Source organism: Chlorocebus sabaeus, chromosome 21 (assembly GCF_047675955.1).
Source record: "Chlorocebus sabaeus isolate Y175 chromosome 21, mChlSab1.0.hap1, whole genome shotgun sequence".
Classification (NCBI taxonomy): domain Eukaryota; kingdom Metazoa; phylum Chordata; class Mammalia; order Primates; family Cercopithecidae; genus Chlorocebus; species Chlorocebus sabaeus.
In genome coordinates, this window is record NC_132924.1 from 122581032 (window position 1) to 122608031 (window position 27000).

The 27000-nt window shown below is 43.1% G+C and overlaps 1 non-coding gene and 1 pseudogene across 1 annotated transcript; one reads left to right on the forward strand and one right to left on the reverse strand.

Annotated features, from left to right (window-relative positions):
• LOC103227199 (zinc finger protein 746-like) overlaps positions 1–27000 on the reverse strand; it is an 89107-nt pseudogene that overhangs the window by 17937 nt on the left and 44170 nt on the right.
• TRNAC-ACA (transfer RNA cysteine (anticodon ACA)) lies at positions 18148–18219 on the forward strand. The gene has a single exon. It is a non-coding gene; the product is annotated as a tRNA-Cys (tRNA).

Here is a 27000-nt window from a genome sequence, read left to right on the forward strand (position 1 = left end):
GTTGAAACCACAGCTGTGACATTGCCATCTTACATAAGCAGGGTTGACCCACCCCACTGAAAATGTGTCTCTCTTTCTGCTGCCTACTCCCCTTCCACCAAGGCCACGGAACCCTCAGCCAGTAGCCCCGTAGCCTCCTCTCCCTCATCTTTCTCCCTCTGGGTGAGAACAAAACTCCAGAGAGCTATCGACCTGTACAGAGTCGGCAGTCAACCCCCTCAATTAAATTTCTCAAATATTTAGTAACCAAGAGGCCAGCCTTTGTGGGAGGATAGAGATGAGTGAAATTAGCACAAATCATCCCTGTTCTCTCTTAGAAGCTCTCGATCTAGTGAGGAAAAGTGATGTCAACAAAAAATGACATTAGCTGCGATAGAAAGCAGTGTGGACTACAGCCGGGACGCCTCCGGATGTGGACTCAGTGACAGCTCTGCAGAGATAGTGAGCATCAGTGAGGTCTTGAAGGTGAGTGTGTGGGAAGGGTGTGCTAGACAGAAACTGCAGAGGAGCAAAGATGCAACGTTGTTGGAGTGCTGTCTGGGTCTAAAAGAAAGACCCAGGCGTGTGTGCCTGGGTGTGTGCACCTGTGTGTGTTCGTGCCTGCAGGTATGCCTGCTTGCATACGGAGTAGATCGGAAGTGTTTTTGTGATGAGTGTGCAGAGCAGGGGGTGGGAGGACTGTGACTGCAGCCTAAGGCTTGGAAGTGGCTGACTAGACTCAAGACTTTGCACGTATGAGATGTTTTGGAACTCCAACTGTTCGTTTTTTGAGATGGAATCTCACTCTGTCACCCAGGCTGGAGTTCACTGGTGCGTTCTCAACTCACTGCAACCTCCACTTCCCGGGTTCAAGGGATTCTCCTGCCTCAGCCTCCTGAGTAGCTGGGATCACAGGCATGTGCCACCATACCCGGCAAACTTTTGTATTTTTAGTAGAGACGGGGTTTCACCGTGTTGGCCAGGTTGGTCTCAAACTCCTGACCTCAGGTGATCTACCTGCCTTGGCCTCCACAGTGCTGGGATTACAGGCGTGAACCACCGTGACTGGCTGGATTCTGAGTTTGTTTTGGGGGCTACAGGAGTCCTGTGCCCTAAAATGAAGCAACCAGGTCAGGTCACTTGTTTCTGGAGGTCATTTCGGAGACATTACAGAGAATGATTTGGAGTTTGCCAAAAGACAAGGACAGGAACTGGTGTTATTTTCTGAACCCCTATTATGTGCTAATATCACACTAGGCAGTTTATCATAAGTTATATTTGTCATAAGAAACTTATCTGTGTTTAAGAAGAAGAAACTGAAGCTTATAGAGTTAAATAGCCTGCCCAGTGACACAGAGTAAGGAAAGGAATGTAGAGGAGAAAAAGGGATTCCAGAGAAACTTTCAAGATAAAATATTATAGGACTTGGTGACTGACCAGACGTAAAGGCTGAGGAAAATGTGAGAAAGAAGAGTTGAGAAAGAAAAATTTCTTTTTTTCCAGAGAGCAATATAGCAGTAGCTACAGGAGAAAGCGGGCAATCTAACCTAACGTAGGATAGAGACTGAGCATGCTTTGGGTGGGGGAAGGAACGAGATTGAGAAAGAACTCAATTCAGTTATAGAGACAAGAGTACAGATGGGGTGATTTGCTTTGGAAGGAGACAGGAGAATGTTTTCTCTGAGACAGAAGGGAAAGGACTGAGAACAGAGGAAGAGAGATGTCTCTGTGGTAGGGTGGGAAGCCGAGGAGCTGAGGTCTGGCGGCTTTGACTCCCTCTGTAAAGCAGAGGGAACGCATCGCAAGGACAGAGCGTGGGGAGACAGCAGTTGCTGATGAGCTGCAGTCTGAGCAGAGGGACTTGGACAGTACAAAGAGGAGCGGTGTCATTTTGTTGGAGCTGGGATTGTGTGCTGCTCCTCTCTGGAGTCTGCCTCTCAATGGGCACTGAGAACACTGATGTTCCCAGATACACTTGTCCCTGCCTAGGTCAGCACAAGGAGAGTGCCAATGATTTTACTCTCCAGCTCTTTATGTTTTAATGCTATGCAGATCCTGGCTCAAGGTGTCTAGGTCACTCTCAGGAGTAGACCAGGTTACTGGTTTCCTTGTGTACAGCCCACTTCTACCTTCTGTCAGTCACACATTAACTATCTTTTGGGTGATCCCCTCAGCGGAGGAATCCATTTGCTCAGGGGACTCTTGCAGACTTTTACCAGTTCACTCCAGGCTTGGCTGTGGTGGGAATCTCACCTCTAAACTGTGAGGATCTCTTTCTATAGTGTCCAAAATAAGACCATAAAGGAGATAACAAGAAACTAGAACTTGCCAGACAAAGATAGGAAATTTAATCAAAAGTGTTGCCCGTATGAACATGGCATAGAATCCATTGTTACCAGTATGAACATGGAATATAATCCATTAAATTCTCCACTTAAAACACAAAAAAACTAACTGGATTAAAAAAAATTGTATCTTGTTCACGAGAGAGGATACAGAAATGTTAAAAATAAAAGAACAGAAAAAGATATCTGTATCTAAAGCAACTACATATGATGTAGCTATAGTAAGTAATAACAGAGAAAATAGTTTTTGAGGCCCAAAGCATTACCAGGGATAAAGAGAGTAATTTTGTATTGATAGAAAGTTCAATTCACCAAAAACAGCAATTTTAAATTTGGTATACCTAATAACATAGCCTCAAAACATAATAAGTGAAAATAAACAAAACTGGAAAAGAGAAAAGGACAAACCTCTGCTGGATCTTTCATGTGAGAGATCTTAAAAACCCTTGTGAATTTATAAACAAGCCCACATAGTATCAAAAGGACACAGACGATTTGGACAACATGACTAACAAAACTGACCTGTTTAACATGTAAAGAATCTTGCACTTATATGCAGAATATGGATTTTTTCCAAGCGCACGTGGAACACTGACAAACATGAATTGTATACTGAACCACAAAGCCAGTCTTAACAAATTCCAAAGTATTGAAATCATAAAGAGCATGTTTTCTGACCAAAATAAAATTAAGCTAGAAATTAATAACATCAAATAACTAACAAATCCAACAAATATTAGAAAATCTTCATATTTAGAAACTAAAAATTCTACTTCTAAATAACCCATGGGTCAAATAATAAATCATAATAGGAATTAGAAAATATTTTGAACTAAATGATGAAAATATTAGATATTGAATTTCATCAGTTGCAGCTCTACAGTACTTAGATGGCAATTTACAGCCTTAATGCATCTCCAGTATTATAGAAAGAAAAGGTTAAAATGAACAAACTAAGCATCTCTCCCAAAAGGCATGAAAGTAGTAGTAAAATGAATCCAAGGAAAAAATAAGGGAGGAAGTAATACATTAATTAATGAAAGCACAAATTAATTAAGTAGAAAACACACGAGAGAGGGTCAATGAGGCTAAAGTTGTTCTTGGAAACAAACAATAAAAGTAATAACCCAGACAAGATTGACAAAGTAATACTAATAACCAATATCAGGAAAGAAAAGAATGTATTATTATAGTTCCCCCCAAATTAAAAAGATTGTAAGATGATATGATCAATTTTATGCCAATGAAATATAATATTTACATGGCATGGAAAAGTTTCTAGAAAAATAAAACTTACATGAAGAGAGAAATTCTTTGTCTGCTTGATGGTCTCAGCTCTCTCTCCCTTCTCATTAATCCACTTTAGTTTAGCAGTACTAAGCTGATTTGAAGGAAAAAAATACAATTTTTTAGCTGATACAGGTGCCATTATGCCAACCTCATAAACACTTGGTGGCAATGCTCCACATTCTCCTGTCTACCAGCAAGGCTGATTCTTTTGCCAAGAAGCTTTTACTGTTAAATATTTCCTCCAAATACCTGATGTGGCACAGAGAAAGAATGTCTCTTCCGGAGTACTTGCTACCATATGTCTAACTTGTCCAGCTCAAGAACCTGTTTCCTTGAAATAAAGAGAGTTTGGGAAGTTGCAGACATTCCGATGCATTGCTTGTAACTTTTCCCAAATAAATCTTACTTTATGCTTATATTAGTGGTATTTGTCCTCAACATCTGGCTTAATTTTATCAAAATTGACACAAGAAGAACTAAAAATCACGACTAATCATAGAACAATTAAGGAACTTGAATTCATAATGAAACATTTTGCCATTAAAAAAGGAACAAAAAACTTCCAGGCACAGATATAAACACTTGTTTAAACACTTGTTATACCAAACACTTCAGAAAGAAACGATGTAAGTCTTACACAGACACTTCTGGAGAATAGAAAATTAAAAACAGTGTACCTTTCCCAACTCATTTTATGAGGCTAGTTAAACTTAGTATAAAAAATAATAAAGACAATGTAAGAAAACAGGCCAATCTCACATATTAACATAGAATAGACTTTAAAAACCATAAGCAAAACTATTAATACATCAAGGTCAGCATTACATAAGAAAGAATAACACATAATAACCAAATTAAGATCATTTCAGAATGTAAGGTTGACTTAACATTAGAAAAATCTATTACTGTAATTCACCACACTATAGGACATAGTAAATGCTGTTGGTGTCCCACTGATATTCCTTCAGAACTTATCAGTTCTGTGCATGCAGGCCCCAATTTCAACTGTCAGCACCTGTAACTATGTCTGAGGGCATTATCAGGCTGCCCAAACATATAACAGGCTAAAAGTACCAAATAATTAGCAACCAACCTTCTAAAGCAACCCTCTACCCATGACTGATGGAAGCAGATGGAGAAATACACAAGTTGCCTTGTTTTTTGGAGAGGACAACCCTAAAGCATGTTATACATTCTTACAAAGTCCCTAACAGTATTAAGCTCCAGTTGTCTATAATGGTGCCTATAATGGTAACTTGTCTAATATCCCACTGTGAAAGCTGTCAGAATGAAAATGGAGTCACTTGTGTTAAAACCGGACAAACGGAGCCAGGGAAGGCCACAAAGGTAGAGTTTTTATATATGAATTCCTGATAACAAGAACTATCACAAAAGACTCTGTAAAAACCACAACCTTGCACAAAGGCCACTGTAACCTTACACACTCACAAAAAAGACTTCTTTCTGCAAGGACATCTGCCCAGCAAAAGCCTGACCAGCCTTGGACTGTTGCCACCGTTGTTACTGATTGCTGTAGCCAGGAATTATTTCTTCAGAACAATTTATATAATCCTTCTCATTTTGCCTTTACCTTACCACGACCTCCTCAAAAACACACAGAGTTTACTGTGACACCTGTATTCCCATTGCCAATGCTCGTTCCCTAAATAAATATAATTTCCTTTCAGAGAGCTTCTGTCTATCTGTTATGTAGGCTGACACCACCTTTTATTGGCTTCTTTTCTTCCTCTGTCTGACTTACCATTCCTAACTGGTGTTTCCTGAACTTATCTCCCAAATAAACTACTTGCTCTTAAATTCTAGTTTCAGGGTCTACTTCTAAAGAAAGCCAAGCTAAGACAACAGATTAAAGGAAAAAAATCACGTCATTAAAATAGATGAAGAAAAACATCCAATCAAATTCAACACATCTTCATGATGTGTCTACCTAAAACATAAAAATAAATCTTACTTAATAGTGGGATGGTGAAAGCTTTCAACTGAAAACTGAAAGCAAGACAAAAGTGTTCTTAAATAAAGGAGAAATGGAAACTGAATTGAGGAGCAAAAGACTTATCAAAAATCACCAAATATATTTTTAAAATAAATCAACTAAGACATTCCAGAAATGAAAAGTATCAATGTCTTCCTTTTTATTTACTTTTAATTGAAATACAACTCACAGTAAGGTACACACATCTTCAACATACAGCTCAATTAATTTGCACACATGCATACCTATGTACCCACCTGCCAAATCAAGATACAGAAAATTTCTAGCAGCTCAGAGGGTCCCGTGGTTCCCCTTCCCAATTACCCTCTCTCCCAAAAAGGTAACACTATTCTATCACCATGTACTAGTCTTGCCTGTTCTTGATTTTATATACTGGAATTGTACATAGTTATTCCTTTGAAACTGCCTTCTTTCACTCAGTCTTATGTCTATAGGAGTTATCTGTGTTTTTTCACGGTAGTGGCACTCTGTCCTTTTTAAAACTCTGTTTAGGATTCCATTGTATGACTAGACCATGACTTATTTACCCATCCTACTGTTCATGGACATTTGTTTCCAGTTTGGGACTATTAAAAGAAATGCTGCCATGAACATTCTTGCATGTACATATACACTCTCTGATGTCTGTATCAAGGAATATAACTGCTGAGGAAGAGGGTGTTTCTACTTTTACTTTTAGCCAATAATGCCAGATGGTTTTCTAAAGTGGATAGAGCAAATGACACTACCACTAGCAGGGGATGAGAGTTACTATGGCTCCACATACCATCACTGAGTAACATCAGTCTCTTTCATTTAAACCATCCTAGCAACAATTCTAGCGATAGTTCACTGTGGTTTAACTTGCACCTTTCTAGACTCACGAGGTTTGAGCATCTTTTAATAAGCTTATTGGCTGCTTGGATGCCCAATTGTACGATGTAACTGCTCAAATCTCTTCATCATTTTTCTACTGAGTTGTGTATTTTTAAATTGTCTTGTGCAATTCTTTATATATTTTGGGTATAAACCCTTCATCAGTTATGTGCAATAGATACCTTCTCCTGCCGTATGGGTTTTTATTCCCTTACTTGTGTTTATTGGCTCTAATGAATGTCAGCTGATTTCCCTGCAAACTTTTTAACTGTTCAGTAAACAGTATACAGAAGTTACTATGTGCCAGTCCTGTTTTCAGTGCTTTACGTAGATTAACTCATTCTATCTACACAACAATCCATCACGTAGACACTCTTATTACCCGCATTTCACAGATAGCACAGTTGAAGAAAGGGAAGGGCAGTAATCTGCGCAAGGTCTTCTAGTGGGGTAGGCCTTGAAGCCAGGCTGTCCGACTTCAGAATCCACACCTATTGGTATCCACGCCGCACTGTTTCTCCCAGGCTTATTGTACTTGTCCAAATTCTATCAATGGGCATTCTTTGAAATATAGTTCCTGATGCAGTCTGGGGAGGATTTTCCTTTGGCCAGGAGCCTAAAGCACTACACATCCAACTCCAACTTGAAATAAGTTGCCTGTAGTTTTTCAGACCCAATAAAGACTGTGAATTCAGGGCCCATTAAACCCCAGCCACTCAGCCCGCGGCTAGGGATTCTCGGGACTGGTTTTCTTTCTTCCTGTATTCTCTTCACTCCTTCCGAAAGAGCTCAGCCCTTCTTGTATCCTGTCTTTGTACAAGGCAGTCTCTTTCCTGATTCCTCACCATGTGTGGGGCCTAACATTTCTTCCTAGAAATGCCCGTTCATCACTGTACTACTGACACCTGGCCTCCAGAATCCAGACATGTCCCAGCCTTCCTGGACTCAGGTTGCTGCCCAGCCCTGCCAGCAGAGCATTCCGTGCTCCCATAGTCTCATCATTCCTTTGCATCTTCCTTCGCAGTCCACCCTACTGCCAAAAAGGAAAAGCAAGAGGATTTTAACACTATCATAGACATGGCAGGGGAAGTCAGTGTTTCCCCAGGCTCTTGGGCCTGCAGTAGAGAGGAGTGGCTGGCTGTTGACTGCCTTCTGAGAAGGTTGCCAGGACTACAAGGCAAAGGCCTGTGGGTAACGGAGAAAATTCCAGTAGCAGGGAAAGGCAGTTTGCAGAAGAGAGTTTACCAGCTCCTGTGACAAGAGAAGTGGGGCCTTGGCACGGCTGAGGAGATGAAAAGGTGCTAACCCAAGTGTTACTCCAAGTGTTCTTTCTAGGTGGGATGGAGTTCTGTCTATCATCAGAAAAAGTCTCACGGGAGGCTGGAAGCGGTGGCTCATGTCTGTCACCCCAGCACTTTGGGAGGCCAGGGAAGAAGGGTCACTTGAGGCCAGGAGTTTCAAGCCAGCCTGGGCAACATAGTGAGACTTCGTCTCTACAAAAAAAAAAAAAAATATATATATATATATATATATATATATATATATATATATATATATAAGCTGGGTATGGTGGCACTCACCTGGGGTCCCAGCACTTAGGAGGCTGAGGTGGGAGGATTGCTTCAGCCCAGGAGTTAGAGGCTGCAGTAAGCTACGATTGTTTCACTGCACTGCAGCCTGGATGACAGAAAAATACCCAGTCGCTTAAGAAAAAAAAATGAGACCAAGTGGGGTTGTTCTCTAGCAACACTTTTTGGTCATGAAACTATGGTAACATTGGCCCTACTAATGCTTTTGGGGATTCTGAAATCTACTCAGCTACCTACTTCTCACTATTTCTTAGAGTTGCTCCTTCTCTATCATTCTCCATCCGTATTAACCGAAAAAGTAAAAGTTGGAAGAATCATCTTTTGTCCTAGACTGCAGTTGTGTTGAATCTGCCCTGAATGGACTACTGGGCTAGGAGAGCCAGGCCCAACTCTGTCATTAAGTATGTTAGGACAGACATCTCAGTCACACAGTTTCTCTTGTACATGCCCACCATAAGAGGTACTGGAGGTTGACTCTGAAGGCCATTCTAGCAGCCACTGGCAGTGCTTTTCCAGGTTGCTGCCCGCAACCAAGGACTCAAGGCAGGGAAGACACAAGATCCAGAGTATTTTACAAGGGGGCACTGCCTCTTGTTATGCACAAGGTCAATGAGTTTTCACTGAGGTAGGCCTGGCAACTCCTAGGAACTTCCATTGTGAAGTGGCAACACATAGGTCATCTGGGTATGACTGCACAAGTCAAAGATATTAATTGACCCTCATAACAGCAGGAGGGGGTATAGCTCAGGGGTAGAGCATTGGACTGCAAACCAAGAGGCCCCCAGTTCAATTCCAGACACCCCCTCCGCATTTTCTATTTTGACATTTGTAGAAAGTAAAAAGTTTTGTTTTCAAAGTTTCTCTTTTTATTAAATAATAAATCATAAGTGTTAAAAGTAATAGTTTCTTTTAAAAACTAACTTCTTTCAAGCCTCTTTGCTTTGTGCCAATAACTATTAAGCCTTATCTTATGTAGCTGTTACATATAAAAGAATAAGTATATTCTGTTTTGTACTTTAACCAAGATATTTGTGCTAAACATGCTTACAAGCACGTTCTAGCTCACATCCTATGTCCCTTCCTCATTAAAGAATGTTATTACTTTTCTAAATCTTTTCATAAGCAACTTCCTCTTTTCCTTTCTTCTCCATTACTTTTACCTATTTAAAAAGATTTTAAATTGTTAGCCAATCAAGTTTAGTTTAAATTATAAAGTCTAGTTCCAGCCAATAGAGACAAAACACAGTAGTAAAGACAAGCTACATAAAAGATAAAAATTGTTTCCCTCCATTGTTCAAGTGTATTCTGACCATTATTCCATCTGCGAAGAGCACCCACCCTTTCTACAGAAAGTAAAATTGCCTTGTGGAGAAAACTTTTTGTCTAAATGCAAATTTTTCCTTGCAGTACCAAAAACCAAACTTTTTTTTTTTTTTAGACGGAGTCTCACTCTGTCTCCCAGGCTGGAGTGCAGTGGCCGGATCTCAGCTCACTGCAAGCTCCGCCTCCCGGGTTTACGCCATTCTCCTGCCTCAGCCTCCCGAGTAGCTGGGACTACAGGCGCCCACCACCTCGCCCGGCTAGTTTTTTCTATTTTTTAGTAAAGACAGGGTTTCACCGTGTTCGCCAGGATGGTCTCGATCTCCTGACCTCGTGATCCGCCCGTCTCGGCCTCCCAAAGTGCTGGGATTACAGGCTTGAGCCACCGCACCCGGCCAAACATTTTATTTCTAAATAAACATTTTACTTATAACACAATGGTGGCCCGTACAGGGATACATTCTCCTCCTCTCTCATGAAGACGTGCCCCACTGCCTCATTGCAGGGGCCTCAGGGGTAAGGAATCAAGTCACACCCGGTGCAACGAATAAACCTAGACTCTTAGCAAGGCAGAAAGAAACCAGCCGGCGACCTAGAGTAAAAGATCTTCACATATCACGTGGACCAGGTAACCTCATGCATGAGCCAAGGAAGGAAACACCAGAAAAGCTAGGAAAGTATTTCATTGGTGGTCAAGACCAAGGAAAGAAAAGCCGCAGGGCAGTGAAGCATTCCCTGGTTAAGATATACCACGGAAAGAGAAACCATACGGGCAATAAAGCATTCCTTAGTTAGGACTAAGGAAAGAAAAGCTGTAGGATGTGAGTGAAGTATTCCTTAGTCGGGGTATCTTGGAGGTTAAAAAGAGGTGAAAAATCTCCATCGGGGGAGACTGAACCTCACACAAACCTCTGGTAGTAGGAAAACATATTCAGAACTTCCCTTTCCCATCTTCTCAGGGGAAGAAAGAGGCTAAGCTCCACTCCCGCTGGCCACTCCATAGCAGGAGGGGAAGGAGAGGGGAGAACAGCAGCGTGGGTGGCTGGCAGAGGCATGAAAAGACCAGCAGAGAGAGAAGGAGAAAGGCAGAGACAGAAGGCAAAAATCTTTTGGCAAAATTTTAAAGTTTTCTAGAAGAGGTGAAAGAAGAAAGACAGGGAACTCAGAAATGCAAAGAGAAAGAAAGCAAAGTCAGTACCTTAAAGGAGAAGGTCAAAGGAAGTATGTAAGGGCTGTGGATGTGAAGGTAAGGAGAAAAGACAAAGGCACCCTCTAGCCCAGCGTTAATGACTTGTGCAATTTATGCCAGGCATCTGCTGAGCCTCTGGGCCAGCGGCGGCCTGGGCCCAGACTGCGGCCATGCAAATCCCACCCAGCCCAAAAGACTAAGTAGAAAAGAAAAAGGAAATGGGATGACAGAGAAAGAGAGAGAGAGAGAGCAAATGAGAAAGAGAGAGACAGAGGGAGAGAATAAGTGATAGAGAGGCTGAAAGAGAAGAGATTAGAGAAAGACACAGAAGGTGTGACTGGGGAAAGAAATAGTGTAAAAAGAAGTCAGAAAGTTGAGGCATGTCAAAGATGGTCTATGAAAGTCGTAAAAAAATGTTATAATAGGGAATTCATGCAAGAAATATTGTATAATTTAAAATTAGGCATCCTAAATATAAAACTGTTAAAGAAACAGTTTATGTGCAAAGTATGTAAGGAAAGCAAAACATACTTTTACTAAAAGAATTATAAAGAGGCAAAAAAATATGGATTTTTACCTACATTAAAAGGTTAAAAAAATAGATGCTAATGAAAATTCAAAAAGAAATATTATTAAACCAAAGAGAAACATTATCCAAACTCCTTATAAAGGAAATCTTGCTCCATCTACATCAAAAAACCCATTAAGGGCCCTCCAGCACAAAGTTAATAACAAGTTTCCACCTCCAGCGGCTCCTAGAGAGGCTGCAGCACAAGTTGATGAGGGGACCTAACCTTGAACAGACACTTCCTGCACAGGGGAGGGGGCCAAGTGGCCGTTAGACAGCGCAGCCCCGCCCAAGGCCAGGGGCCAGACAACGAGGACTCAGGCAGGAGCAAAGTCTGAAGGCGGCTGGGTGACTCACAAAGCCCCTCATACCCAAAGCTGCAACGCACAGGAGCAGTGAAGGCCACAGGGAGGTCGAGACCTTAAGAGGGGGCAGGGCTGTTGCACCCCCTAGGCAACGCTGAGCAGGGATGGAGCAAGGGGTGTCACCGTGGGGTCTTGGGCCCCAAGATACGCAGAGTTCTGACAAAATAAGGAGCCCCAGAGAGTCCCTCAGAGACAACATAAGTAAAAATTAAAAAAGAAAATTTCTCAGCAAAAAGGCACTAGAGACGATAAAATCAAAGAGACACCTATAAATTGCCTTACTTATATTCCACTGCTAATGTCCCCATATTTAAAACAAAAAAAAAAAATCAGTTGTTCAGAAATTATATACTTAGTTTATCTTCTATGTTTCCCTTCCCTCAGAACTAAAAGTCTTTTAACACAAGTACCACCCCTAAAATTTCTAGTAAACCTGCAACAGCCTGGAGACCATGTCATCATCAAAAGATAAAAAGAAAAAATAAAAACAAAAAAACTCAAACCAGCCTGGGGAGGACGCTACCTCATGCTGCTAACCACTGAGACTGCCATTTGCACAGCAGAAAAAAGATGGACACAACACACCCAAGTCAAGAAAGCATCATCACCGTCGGAATCATGAGCCATTGTTCCAAGGTCAAGCCCTATCAAATTAAAGCTAAGAAAAACTCTATCTTTTCTTCCCTTTACTCCCCATCTTATTATTAATGTAACTAGCTCTAACTCACCTCAAGTTATTACTTTTGATGCCGGTTTAGTTATACCTTATAGAGATTTACATAACCAAAGACAGCTTACTACTTCAAAAAAAATATCTTCGTCCCTCTTGGACTTCCTCGGATTGGGAAGACATAATGAGTTCCTGTAAGGATTTATAGTATAAGAGCCAACATTTCAAAAAAAAAAAAAAATCCTAGAGAAAATTTTGAAATGCACTTTATTGCTAGTTCAACTTCTCCATCATCACTCCTCCCAAACACAGTGACAAAACCAGTCTCTATAGTAAAAGAAAATCTAAATCAAACCACAGCAATTAAAACAGGGTATCAAGATATAAATGCCTGGCTAAAATAGACTAAATATTCCATGTGCACTCTAAATAAAAGCAATTGTCATGCTTGTGTGCATGGTAGGCCAAAGGCCCAGGCTGTCCCCTTTCCACTCAGATGGTCCTCTACAACAAGACATGGACTGCATGGTGGCTCCTTTTCAAAATCCTACAGCTTGGGATAGTGAACTGTGCCAAACTCTATCTCTGCTATTTCCTGAAGTGCAGTACCCTGTGGGTCAGCCACCGAGGGCCATCCAGTCTCCATCTTCCAAGACCAATTTTACCTCGTGTCTCCAACAACAAGAGAATAATTTGGCGTTCCTTAGAGACTAAACAGGATGCAGTGAGGTCAAGCACTTCCAAGAGCTGACTCATCAGTATGCCCTTATTCATCCCGAGGCAGATGTATAGCAGTATTGTAGAACACCTTTACTAGACACCCTGCCAAATAATTAGAGCAGTACTTGTGCTAGTTCAATTAACTATTCTTTTACCCTGGCATTTCATCAACCAAAAAAACTTTCTTTTAAAAACTCAAGCAAAACAGCTAAGCCAAGACATGTTAAGAAAGTTTAAAGAGAAAAAAAAAACTATAAAATCAAGAGGAGCAAACTGTAGAAAGTAAAAAGTTTCCTCTTCAAAGTTTCCCTCCTTATTAAAGAATAAATCATAAGCGTTAAAAATAATAGTTTCTTTTAAAAACTAACTTCCTTCAAGCCTCCTCGCTTTGTGCTAATAACTCTTTATTAAGCCTAATCCTATGTAGCGGTTAGATAAAAAAGAATAAGTACATTCTATGTTCTTGTACTTTAACCGAGATATTTGTGCTAAACATGCTTACAAGCATGTTCCAGCTTGCAGCCTATGCCCCTTTCTTATTTAAGAATGTTACTTTTCTAATATTTCATAAGCAACTTCCTCTTTTCTTTCTTCTCCATTACTTTTACCTATTTAAAAAAGTTTTAAATCGTGAGCCAATCAAGTTCAGTTTAAATTATAAAGTCTAGCTCTAGTCAATAGAGACAAAATACAGTAGCAAAGACAAGCTACGTAAAAGATAAAAACTGCTTCCCTCCATTGTTCAAGTGTGCTCTGCCCATTATTCTGTCTGCAAAGAGGACCCTTTCTACAGAAAGCAAAATTGCCTTACTGAGAATACTTTTTGTCTGAATGCAAATTTTTCCCTGCAGTACCAAAAAACGAACATTCTATTTCTCAATAAACATTTTACTTTATAACAACATTTTAAATGGGTGCCTACGTTTTAACTTCTTCCTTATTAGACACTAGGGTAAAGGTTTCATTTTTTTCTGAAATCAGCAAATGCTGAGGGTAGAAAGTGGTGGTTCTTAACCCCAGATATAAATTAGAATCACTTGAAGAGTCCATAAAAGTGCGATTTCCCAGGCCCCACCACAGATCAATTAAATCAGAACATCTAGGGTGGGGCCCAGGCATGGCAAAAGCTCCCCAGGAGGCTCTAGACTGTAGCTAAGGGCAAGACCTCACTTTAGCAGAGCTTCCAAGAAGTCTCCTTACCCAAGGCTTCTTCTTCCCACTCTGCCTCTTCTTATTCATCCTTAGGTGAACCCCAAATATCTAGAGAAAGGTCTCAGTTAATTAGGAAAGTATATTTTGCCAAGGCTGCAGATGCGTGTCTGTGACACTGCCTCAGGGGGTCCTGACAACCTGTTCCAAAGTTGGTAGGGGCACAGCTTGGTTTGATACATTTTAGGGACACGTGAGCTATCAATCAATGTGTGTAAGATGTACACTCGTTCCGTCCGGAAAGGTGGGACAACGCCAGGCGAAGGTGGAACAACTGGAAGCTGGGAGGGGGCTTCCAGGTCATAGGTAGAGAAGAGACAAAGGTTGCATTCTTTTGCATTTCTGATGAGCTTCTCTAAAAGAGGCAATCTGATACGGATTTATCTCATAATCAGAGGGGTGACTTTGAATAAAATGGGAGGCAGGTTTGCCCTAAACAGTTTCCAGCTGGACTTTTCCCTTTAGCTTAGTGATTTGGGGCCCCCAAGATTGATTTTCCTTTAACACTTATGTGGACAGCACTTAAAACTGGACCAGAACAGTATCTTCCAGGAACAAATGCTGTTTCAACATTTCCTAGTTGTCTTGATTTTTCCTCTTCTTGATCTAGACATTCTCTCTGGGTTGGGGTGGTATTGGTCTTCTATTTCCAAGACAAACCACCAGGATCTACAGCTCAACGAGTAAGCCCTTCTAAGGCCAAGAGAGTTTGCAGAAGATGAATGTCAACATGTTAAAGTATAAGTAAAGTTCTACGTTGTGTTCAGATGTTCCAATTATCAAAGGCAATTTTACGTCATAGTTAAGCTTTAAAAGCAAACTTCTGCAGAAGGGATCACTGAATTATATCAACCGTCTCCAAAACTAGAGGATGTCATGGCATTCTATGCTTTAGAGAACAAACAGCTTTTTTTTTTGACACAAATCTTAAAATTCATGGAGGTTCAGCTATACAGCATAGAATTCAGAAGCACAATTCATGATTTTTAGTATCCCTTATACTAATCATGTTTCATGAACCTTTTTAGAAACTACCTAAAATACATTTAATAATTCTTCAGATTTATGTAAACAATGTAAGTTTATACTTTAGATAGGCTAAAAACAAGTTCTTGTAATAAAATTACTTGAAAGCAGGAAAGTCTTACTATCTTTACATTGAATGGCAGGAAAACACATCAGAGAAGCAGACATTGAAGACAGAGCCTGGTCAAGTGTAGTGTCACTTGAGGACCTAATGTGATCATTTAGCAAATGCTTTGCTCTACTCCCCTGAGTTGAAAATATTCTGTATCCTGTGACTTTCCTTATTAGTATAAGATGTAGTGGCCTGAAAAACAGAACTTCTTTTATTTTCAGTGATGTGTTTCATACTTTCCTATTCATTAAAGCGGATTCCTTTTAACAAGAGATGTGAACTTTTTATTTAGTATTTTTTTTTCCCTCCAAAAAGTGGCATTGGTAACTCAAAGGATAAATGCTAGAGGGGATGGACACCCCATTCCCCACGGTGAGCTTATTTCACATAAAATGCCTGTTTCCCAATAGTTCATGTACCCTATCAATATATACACCGACTATGTACCTACAAACACTTAAATTTTTAAGAAGTACCTTTTGCTGTTCCAGTTTCACACTTAGCACGTTGGCCTAGAACTTGGGTACTTGCCCCTTTCCTGTCCCTACCCTCCAATGTCTTCTGTTAGTAGAAATGGTCTCTTGGGGCAGCCTCCTTCCTGTATCCTCATTACTGTTTCAGTTCCTCCACCCAAACCAGCCAGCCCTCCAGCTACTCTATAAAACAGTCTTCTTCCACCTTAACCTTTCCCTGCAAGTCTGCCTTTTTATCCATCCTTGTACACTCGAAGGTCAGCTTTCCCTGAAAGCCATCCCTCCCCTTCAACGTCCAGAACAGAGGGTGGGGTCACCTTCTCAGCTTCATTCTCCATGCTGTCTCTAAGCCCCAGCTCCTCTGCCATCCCTCCATGCTTCTCCTCTCTCAAAGCCATCTCCTTCCACCACTCTCTCACCATTCATGTCTTCTCTGATATTTTACACAGAAACATTGGACATTTTTAGAACCAGACTAACAATCCTATTTTCCTCTCCACCCTCTCCTTTTGTCCTCAGGAATGTCAAACACCATGACAATGTGCTTCCAATGCTAAGGCCTCCCAATGCTAAGAGATTTCCTTCTTCACGGCTCTACAAATGTTCACAAACTCTACTCACTGCAGCTCTCAAGGTGTGTGGTGACACAGAGATTCAGCGTTTTCCACCAGTGTCTTCTACCCTGCTTCTTGTTTATCAGCTGAGCACACAGCTTCCTAGAAGGAAAACTGCATTTCCCAGACCCTCTTGGAGCTGTGAGGTCACAGGCAGAAGGTTGGTCAATGAGATGCAGGTGAAAGTGATGGGTGTTCTTACAGGAAAGACTTGTCTTTTCCATCTTCCTGCTGCCTGGGGGGTCGATGAGATGCTGATGTGGGTGATGGCATGCTGGGATGAAAGCCAAGCCAGCCAGGCAGCTAGAAAAAACTCGGGTTCTTGACCCTATGGAAAGCCATGCCTGGAACACCTAGCTGTGGACTTTTAAGTGGCAGATAAGGAAGCTTCTGGTTTGTTTGCTGCTTCTGGTTTTACTTTAATCATTCAGTATTCATAGCCAAATGTGATCATCACTCAAACTATTCTCTTCCAAGATCTTAGAATCAGAAAAGTCCTTTAATGACACCTCTTCTGATGTTTACCTGTTCTCCTTACTGTGCCTCTCTGCTAATGAGCAATAATTCCATTCCTTTCTAATTCACCTCTTCTCCGTTTCCCACCACGCCTGTTTCACACTTTGCCCTTCTTCCCAAGTAATGATTCCCAGCCTACCTCCTTTATTCTCTTTGGATGACCTGTTTTCTACCTGACTGAGAAGACCAAGGTATAGAGTCCCCTCAGCATCCTCTGCTTCTGTGCATCTTCACCTTCTCCTCATCCCCTCCAGGGTAGGAGACAAAGCCTGGTTTTAACCAATTCCCTGCCAGTGGATATTTAGATGGTCTCCAGTGTTTTGCTGTGAGGAATTAAAAAACCGCTATCATGAATCTCCATATAAATGTGGCGAAGTATCTATTCCTATAATATGCAATTATAGGAATATTTTCGAAGGATAAATTCCTGCAAGTGGTACTCTGTAGAGAATCAGCTTTTTCTTTTTTTTTAGGTTCAGGGGTACATGTGCAGGTTTGTCACACAGGTAAACTCACATCATGGAGGTTTGGTGTACAGATTATTTCATCAGCCACGTACTATGCATATGTATTATTTTCCCATCTTCTCTCCTTCCATCATCCACCTTCAAGTAGGTGGCAGTGTGTGGTGTTCCCCTCTCTGTGTCCATGTGTTGTCATCATTTATTTCCCACTTGTGAGAACATGCATTATTTGATTTTCTGTTCTTGTGTTAGTTGCTAAGGTTAATGCCCTGCAGGTCCATCCATGTTGCTCCAAAGGAAATGATCTCATTCTTTTTTATGGCTACATAGTATTCCATGAATATGTGTTACATTTTTAAAAGACTAAGAATTATTTTTTGAGTATCTTTTTTTTTTTTTTTTTTTTTTTTTTTACAAAAGTAATTTGCTTTTTACTTGACAAATTATCATGAACAGTATTCTGTGTCAAACACAAGTCTCCAGACACAGGCTCTGGTCTCCTTTCAGTGCCAGGGAGGGTGGTGTCACCTAGTTACAGTTCTGTCCCCAGCCTAGCACACCTCACATGATGTTCAACAATTGCTACTGTCTAAGAGAATTATCTGGATGACTTGAAGGGTCTCTCCATTTACAAAGGTCAACAAGGCCACCAGGGTGTTCTCAGCCAGGTACACACAGAAGTGATGGAGAAAGAAGTATCAGTGACAGGAGTGAGCCCAGAATTCAGAGAAACAGAACTGGCTTAGACATCCAATCCAGCAGAGCTGGGTCTTGCTCTTGCTGTGCTGACACATCAAAAGGGTGTTAATTACAATATTTTCCTATGATTGGGGGTATAGCTCAGGGGTAGAGCATTTGACTGCAGATCAAGAGGTCCCTGGTTCAAATCCAGGTGCCCCCTACACCATTCTACTTTTAATCACGAAAGTGGGTCCTAGGTCATAAGCTCCTCCCAACCCACCCTGGGCAAAAAATGACACAGTCTATCTAATCTCTGACCCACGGCATCTCTGAAGTGCAGACTCAATAACGCTCAGGTGATTTTATGGGCTTTAAAGTTTGCAGGGCACACCTGTCTCCTGCAGCCCGCTGGGTACCACTCCAGCACTTTTGTAGAGTTCTCCAGAATCTCCCCAGGCAGATCCATGTGATCCCCAAGAGAGGGCTGGGTCATGTCTCTAAGTCCTGCTGTATTCTCCACAGCACCCAGCTTCCACTGTGGCACAGGAGTACTTGAACCAGCCACAGTCTCATGCCCACCTCCGATGGGCATGAGAAATCTAATGAGCTTAGATTTTTGAGCTTAGAGTGCTGCACCCTGGACTTTGGCTCTGTGTCCTCAGGTTCTGGATTTCCCATCTGGGGCTGCTGCAGACTCACACCCTGGCCTAACCAGACCAAGGACTGGGGGACAGCAGGATTCTGGGAGGCTCTGTGAGACTATGGGCAGGGAGCGAGATGATGAAGGAAGTCAGCTGGGACTTCCCAGAGGACTGACCTGTTCCCGTCAGCCTCTTCTCTCTCCTCCATGCAGACAGATACAGATCATGGGCTCCAGCAAGGAAAAGGAAGCTGGAGTCAGATTCCAAAATCAGTAAATAAAAATAAGAATAGGTAAAGGGTACCCTGATTGGAAACTTTTGATCTGTCCTCTAAGGCTCATCTCATTATTATGTGATGAAAACCTTGCAGTCTATAGTCTTTTGGGTGAGACGAGCACACCATGGGTAGGAACTGTGGTCTCTCAAGCCCCCTCTGATGGTGGTGGTAGCTGAACAAAGCAAGATGCAGGATGTGGTCCTTTCTGGAATATTCTGATGTTCCCAAAAATACCAAACCTCCAGGAGCTTCACAGATGCAGCAGAGCCACCAATAGTCCCAAATTATGTGGATATTTCCCACTCCTCAATGCAGTTTCCAGGCAAATGGCTGAAGGGCCTATTAGGGGAAATGTGGCAGGAAGATTCACAGTCCATGACTGGGTATTGTGGCAGAGTCCTTTTCTCAAGCTTGGCTTTCTCGTCATCAGGGGAGGCAGGTTCTTTGAGCAGATTCAGACCGGGGCCAGGAACCTCCATTGTGCCAGCTATGGTGGTAGCTCAGACCTACACATCCAGGGGACGACAATGGCTCCCCATTCTCAGGCCTAAAATCCTCACCACTGATGAGTCACAGCCAAGACCTGTGTGGCACAGACCATGGAATAACATTTCGCGGTGAAGTATCACAGTGCTTGGCCTCTGATACCCTAGGATCCTCCTAGCCTCACTGAAATCAGGGGCTCCCTTTCCGCTATCATCCCTCCCACCAGCATTTCTGTCTACAGAGAACAGCTACCAGAATTCTTTTTACGAATGTAGAAGTTCCACACACCTACGTATTTTTCAAGCCAGGGCAAGTCACGTGTGATAAATCCACTCCAGCTTACCTACCTCCTGAAGCCTATGGATTCTTTCTACATTATAGCAAGAAATTCCTAGTATCTCAAATGCATCTACAATTGGCCTCCTGTGGCCGGGCGCAGTGGCGCACGCCTATAATCCCAGCACTTTGGGAGGCTGAGGCGGGCAGATCACGAGGTCAGAAGATCGAGACCATCCCGGCTAACACAGTGAAACTCCGTCTCTACTAAAAATACAAAAAATGAGCTGGGCGTGGTGGCGGGTGCCTGTAGTCCCAGCTACTCAGAAGGCTGAGGCAGAAGAAAGGTGGGAATCCGGGAGGCGGAGCTTCAGTCCACGTGGAATGGATCATACAGGGTGACACGTGAGCTATTTGCTTTGTTTAAACTGGTAGGACCAGTCATCCTGCCCAGAGGTCACTTATAATCTGGGAACTACAAATTGGTCCTGATGGGACTGTAGGCAAAAGTTACTCAACTTTTCTACAGCCTGATATGAGCTTCTGGATTTCTATCCCCTCAAACTGCGTAGATTTTCATTACCTTCAAGTTTAATGAGGCCAGATTCCCAATCCACATTCCCTTCATGTTTCTGTCATCATTTATTATACATCCCTGGTACCAGCAAGAGCACTATGATTTCTAAAGAAGACGTCATCTAAGGTGAGTGGAGACACAGAGGGCAACTGCTGACAGGATGGCGAGGAGCTCGTACACTTCAGAGAAGCCCGCAGAGCCAGGCTCATCAAACAGGCAGGACCTCAGCCTACCCTGGCTAGGGAGCCGCCACTGCTACCACAACAGACACTGGCTGCAGCCTCTGGCCCTACTGCCATTGCCAGAGCTCTGCCATCTCCAGAATGAATTCCAAATTCACCCTGCCCCTATGTAGGATTTAATCTACATTCATGGTCTTGTTTAGGGGAATATAATTAGCCAAACTGAAGCCATTCCCAATGGTGCTGGTTAATTTTATGTGTTGGCAGGGCACAGTGGCTCATGCCTGTAATTCCAGCAGTTTGGTAGGCTGAGGCATGTGGATCGCTTAAGCCCAGAAGTTTGAGACCAGCCTGGGCAACATGGCAGAATCCCATCTCTACAAAAAATACAAAAATTAGCTGGGCATGGTGGTGTGCACCTGTGGTCCCAGCTACTCCGGAGGTTGTGGTGGGAGGATCTCTTGAGCCCAGTAGACGAAGGCTGTGGTGAGTGGAGATAGCGCCACTGCACTCAAGCTTGGGTGGTAGAGGGAGGCTCTGTCTGCCTCAACAAATTTTCTTCTTTAAATGTGTCAGCTTGGCTAGGCCATGGTGGCCAGATGTTTGTCCATACCAATCTGGATGTTGCTGTGAAAGTATGTTTTAGATATGATTAACATTCAACCTACAGACTTTGAGTAAAGCAGATTACCCTCCAAAATGTGGGTGGGCATCATCCGGTCAGATGAAAACCTAATGAGGAAATGTCTGCTGTCCCCCAAGAAAGGAATTTTGTCTCCACGCTGTCTTCAGGCTGGAGCTGCAACCTCAACTCTTCCCTGCTTCTCCAGATTGCTGCCATGCCCTGCAGACACAACACTTGCCAGCCCCCACAATGGCATGATCCAGTTTCTTAAAATCTATGTGCACACACAAACACAAGCCCCTACTGGTTCTGTTTTCTCTGAGGAACCCTGATTCACACACCAACATTCAGGGAGAGAACATATCTGACCTCGTACTTCCCTTAACCAGAGACAGGATCCTGTCTTCCACCAAGACTTACACAATTGTGAATTCCTCAAATGAAGAGGGTTGAGATGTAAAAGAAAAAAAGAGTTCTCCCCAGACCTGTAGACAATGACTTAGCCTTCAAGAAACTGGGTTTCTCTGGAGCTTCTGGTGTCAGGGGAGGCTTTCTAGTGAAGACCTGACCTGCCTCCTCTCTCCTGCTTTTCAGAATGAATCCATGTGTTGAAGAAAGGCTAGGAACACAACATCCTATCATGTTCAGTGACTGAAAACAGGGAGGTGGCACCTGGATTTGAACCAGGGACCTCTTGATCTGCAGTCAAATGCTCTAACCCTGAGCTATACCCCCACTTGACTAGTTGTCCCTAATAAGTACTATAAACCTGTATGGCCACACCCTGTCACCATCATGAGATGTGTACTTGCTTTGTCATGATACACCCCCTTCCTACTCCATACGTGCCTGCCAGCTCTATTTAACAACCAGCATCCTTCCTTCTCCAGTGTCTGACTGAAGGCAGTGACATTAAAATCACTGAGATTTGCAGCCAGAACACCCTTCAGACTTGCCTAAGACAAAGGGACTCAAAAGAATTGGTTGTTCAGCAGACCTGGTGGAGGTGAGGCTGGGCAGGGCAGAGCTGGGTAAAAGCAAAAGTTCTTGGGCCCCACTTGAGGACTCTTAAGCCAGACTCTCTGGGATGGGACCTAGGGATCATGTATGCTTCTGAAAAACCTGCACCATTCTAATTCATGGTTTGGAGATACTGGTTTAATCTGTTCTCTTCCGTGGTACAGATCTGGAAACAATGATGGTAACTAAAATCATACCCAAACAAAACACACCTGATTAATGACCAAGTCATGACTAGAATCCACGTTCATGATAAAGGGCCTCTTTGTACTGAACATTCTGAGGCAGGAGTTGAACTGCCTTTTCCTTTCCTTTTCTTCTCCATTCGCTGAATCCCACGATGTGTCAGATAAAAGTAGTAACCAGAAGACAGGATCCAATCCATGGAAAAGTGGTGAAGTGGAGAATCAGAGGAATCTGTGGTCACTGGGACATGACACAGGACGGAGTGATTGAAAACATGTGGACAGAGTGAAAGGAAGGGCCAACAAGTGACACTGTCTTGAACCAGGGACTACTTGATATGCAGCCAGATGCTCTGCCCCCAAAATGTGCCCTCCTATCTGTTTAGACCTTCCTGACTGACACTGTTTCACCTATGTTCCCAGGCCCAAGGATCTAATATACACTAATTTCTCATCATTTTCAGTGAATCACTGGCAACTGACTTCATTCAGACAGACCTCTATCTGGCTGTGAACTTACCCTGTCCTTCCCTATGGACCTATCAAAGGACTTCTAGAAATCTTTCCTGCCTAGAATCCTGCAGCCTCCTCCTCAGTCCCTGTGTGGGGCAACAATTTGGAGAATTGCTGTTTAGAGCTGGAAGCTTCCTCTCTCCTTCTCTCCTACTTCAGTTTTATCTTCTCTAACCTACTTCCCATACTCTCTCCACTTAACTTTCACCCTCTGCCCAGTGGGGTTACTTTGGGCCTTGTCCTGCATTTTTTCGACCGTCTTCTCTTCATCCCTCTCCTCACTTATTAGTCCTTGCCTTTAAAAGGGAGATGCCTTAGCAGAGGGGACCCAGTCCCATGCTGGCCTCAAACCATTAGCTCAGCACAACTAGCAGAGCCAGGACCAGGTACGAAGTCTATTTGAGCCCTGAAGCTCAGGCCTCCAGTATCCTGAATTAGGACCAGGATCTCCACCCATCAGGTTGGCAGAAATGTAATTATAGAAACTGGGCAAAGACGTAAGGAAACAGGTTCTTCATGGCTACTGCTGGGAGCACCTGGTGGCACTGAGGTAGGCCTGGGGACAGCAATATGGCAACAGCAGAAATGAAATCAAGAAAGCCTATGACGTGGTGAGGCCACTGTTGGATCTGTTTCCTGGAGTAGCATCCCCACAGGGGCACAAAGAGGCCCAAGAACGCTCACTACAGTATCGCTTGTGAGCATGAAAAATCAGAAAAAGCTTAAGTGCCAATCAGTGGAGGAATGGAAAATAAGTTACAATATAGTTGCTTCTGGAATAGTAAGCATCTGTTAAAAAGAATGAACTTGATCTACATGTATCACGGATAAGTCTGAAATACACGATAATGAGTGACAAATATAATGATACCTCTGTAATTTTTCAAAACACAAAAAACCATATAATACATTGTTTACAACTACAAATGCACATGGCAGATGTTTTAAAATGTGGATAGAGGCCGGGTGCAGTGGCTCATCCCTGTAATCCAGCACTTCGGGAGGCTGACGCAGGCGGATCATGAGGTTAGGAGATCAAGACCATTCTGGCTAACACGGTGAAACCCCATCTGTACTAAAAATACAAAAATTAGCCAGTGGTGGTGGCACACACCTGTAGTCCCAGCTACTCAGGAGGCTGACCCAGGAGGATCGCTTGAACACAGGAGGCAGAGGTTGAGGTTGAGCTGAGATCACACCACCGCACTCCAGCCTGGGTGACAGAGGGAGACTCTATGTCAAAAAAAAAAAAAAAAAAAAAAAAAAAAGTGGATAGAAAGAATAAACATAGACAATTCAGGACAAGTGGTTACTCTAGGGAGGCATGGGAGACCTAAAAAGAGATTCAAATGGTATCAGAAATTCATTATTTCACACGCACACATCACAGACACTTTTTAAATTACCAAGCATGGCATACATTCAGCAAATAGTTATTGAATTCCTACTCTGTGCTAGGCAATATTCTAGGTGCCTAGAATGATTATATGAAGAAAATAGACTTAAAATTTTTGTACTTTTGAAACTGACATTCTAATGGGGAAGACCTGACATACGATGAATCTATAAATAGGAAACATATATATACATGATGCTGTCTGACAGGCAAGATCCAAAGCAGGAAAGCAGGCCCAGTGTCCTGGGCGATGAGAAGATAGGGAAAGTCTACAGAAGCAGCAAAAAGACGAGGCCTGAGACCCAAAGGCAGGGTCTCTAGAGAGGGAGTGAGGCTGGGAGAAGCACAATCATGAGGGGCAAGGACCCTGTCCCAGGTGGGCCTGGGCTCAGAGGGAGGCAGGGAAGAGGATGACAAGCACTCAGAGGGCTGCAGTCCCCTGGAGCTCAGTCCGAGCAGGAAACACTCAGGACCTGGCGGGTCTGCTGAGCCCTGAGTCCCACAAGGCTCAGTGGAGGGATGTACAGGAGGTGAGGAGAAGGGGAGGTGAGGTCTCACAAGGGATGGGCCAGGCCAAATGTGGCGAGGGATGAGCTGGGAGTCCTGGCTTCTCAGACAAAGGGGAGAGAGATAAAGGCCACACAGGATCCCTGCCAACAGGCTCAAAGTGGACAGTGCAGTTTGTGTCTACTCATCTTGTCTAATGGTGGGTAGAGGCCAAGGATGCTGCTGAACATCGTACGACGCAGACAGAGAGTGCTGTGGAGTCTTACCGTCTACTATCAAATTTCCAGACCCCTCTTTACTCTCGTTTAATGATGGTGTGAATGCAAGGGAAGCCTCCACACACAATGTAAATACAATCAAACCCAGTCACCCAGAACTTCCCACCCAGCCTAGGAAGCTGAACGCACCTGGATTATAACCTTCTATTGCAGCCCAAAAGTATCTGTTTTCGGCCATCTTTACGTCCTCTAGTGCTCAGCACTGTCTTTGACACCTAGAAGATTCTCAAAATGCATCTGTAGAACTAAACTGTCAATGTCCTGATGACAACTGGGAAAGAGGTCAGCTCGGAACATGCTTCTGCCCTTAGGAAAGTGCAAATCTGACTGACGTGAGATGATGAACATGGGGGATGCATTTAATTTCACACAAGTGGAGCACAGGAGGGCCTCCGCGGAATACCGTCTTTCTCAGTGTCAGACGAAAGCGAAAACCAAGGCAGGTGGGACGGTCAAGGGCGGGTCTTCTGGAGGAATCAGGGGTCGAGCCTTGCAGAGGTGTGGTGTCCGTGGTCAAATGACCCAGCAGGTCTTCACTTTAGGAATTTGGTTTTTCTCCTGTGTCCACCTGTCCTTCCCTTAACTTTCAAAGGTGCTGACTGGCTCCAGGGAAATCTGAGACACTGATATCTGGTAACCAGATTCACCTTAAATAAATGTGTGCTTCTAGTAGGAGTGTTTGTTCTACAACTGCTACAGGTTTAAATTAAGGTTAAGGCCAGCCGCGGTGGCTCACACCTGTAATCCCAGCACTTCAGGTGGCCGATGCGGGAGGATGGCCTGAGGTCAGGAGTTGTCAACACGGTGAAACCTCATCTCTACAAAAATACAAAACTCAGCTGGGCATGATGGCGGGTACCCGTAATCCCAGCTACTGAGGAAGCTGAGGCAGGAGAATAACTTGAACTCGGGAGGTGAAGGTTGCAGGGAGCCGGTAACGCGTCACTGTACTCCAGCCTGGATGACAGAGTGAGACTCTGTCTCAAATAAATAAATTAATTAACTAATTAACATTAGTTATCAGAGGCAAGGCGGACTCTTTGCAAAGCTTTGAATTAACTTTGTCTTCCAGACACAGCTGCCCCTTGAACAACATGGCTTTGAACTATGCAGACCCACTTATAAGTGAATTTCCTTCTCCTCTGCCATTCGAGACAGCAAGAACAATCCCTTATCCTCCTCCTCAGTCTACTCAATCTGAATGATGAGGATGCTGACCTTTATGATGACCCACTTCCACTTAAAGAGTAATAAACATATTTTCTTTTCCTTATGATTTTCCTAGTAAAAGGTTTTCTCTAGCTTATTGTAAGGATACAATATATAATACATAGAGCATACAAAATATGTGTTACTGACCATTCATATTGTCAATAAGGCTTCTGGTCAATAGGAGACTATCAGTAGTTAACTTTTTGGAGAGTAAAGTTAGATGTAGATCTTTGGCTGCGTGGGATTGGGGGCTGTTGCCCCTGGCCCCTGCGTTGTTCAAGGGTCCACTATGCTCCTGCCTTCCCTCTCGGTGTCCTCCTCTCCCTCCCCTCATCCTGTGCCCTGCCTCTGTCTCTTCCTAAAAGATTAGATTTTCCACCTGTTTCTCTGATAGGAGGTGTTTGTTTCTGGAGCATTAGCTGAATAAGTTAGAGGTTAAAACTCAACTATAAAAAACTCAGACATAAAACATGTAAATTTTATGTTTCTCCTCGGCTCTCTCTGGAAAGATCACACCCTTCCTGGCCTTTCCGTCTCTGTTTCCTGCACATCACCTGAGGCCTCCCTGGCCTTCTCCCAGCCCCTACCTGGACTGGGGTCCGCAGGAACATCTGGAATCTTGGGGCCAGGGCGGCGCCAGTGGCAGGGTTCCTTCCCTTGTTCAATCTGGGAGAGGACCTCGGGCTTGGAGATGGCGTAGTCTGAGGAAAGACAGGTTAGTTTTTGTCACGTTCCAGTCAGAGCTGGGGACACTCAGCTTGGGAAACCAACAATGGTTTAGAAATGAAATCTCTTGATTGTCATAGAGCAGGAACTTTCAAACACA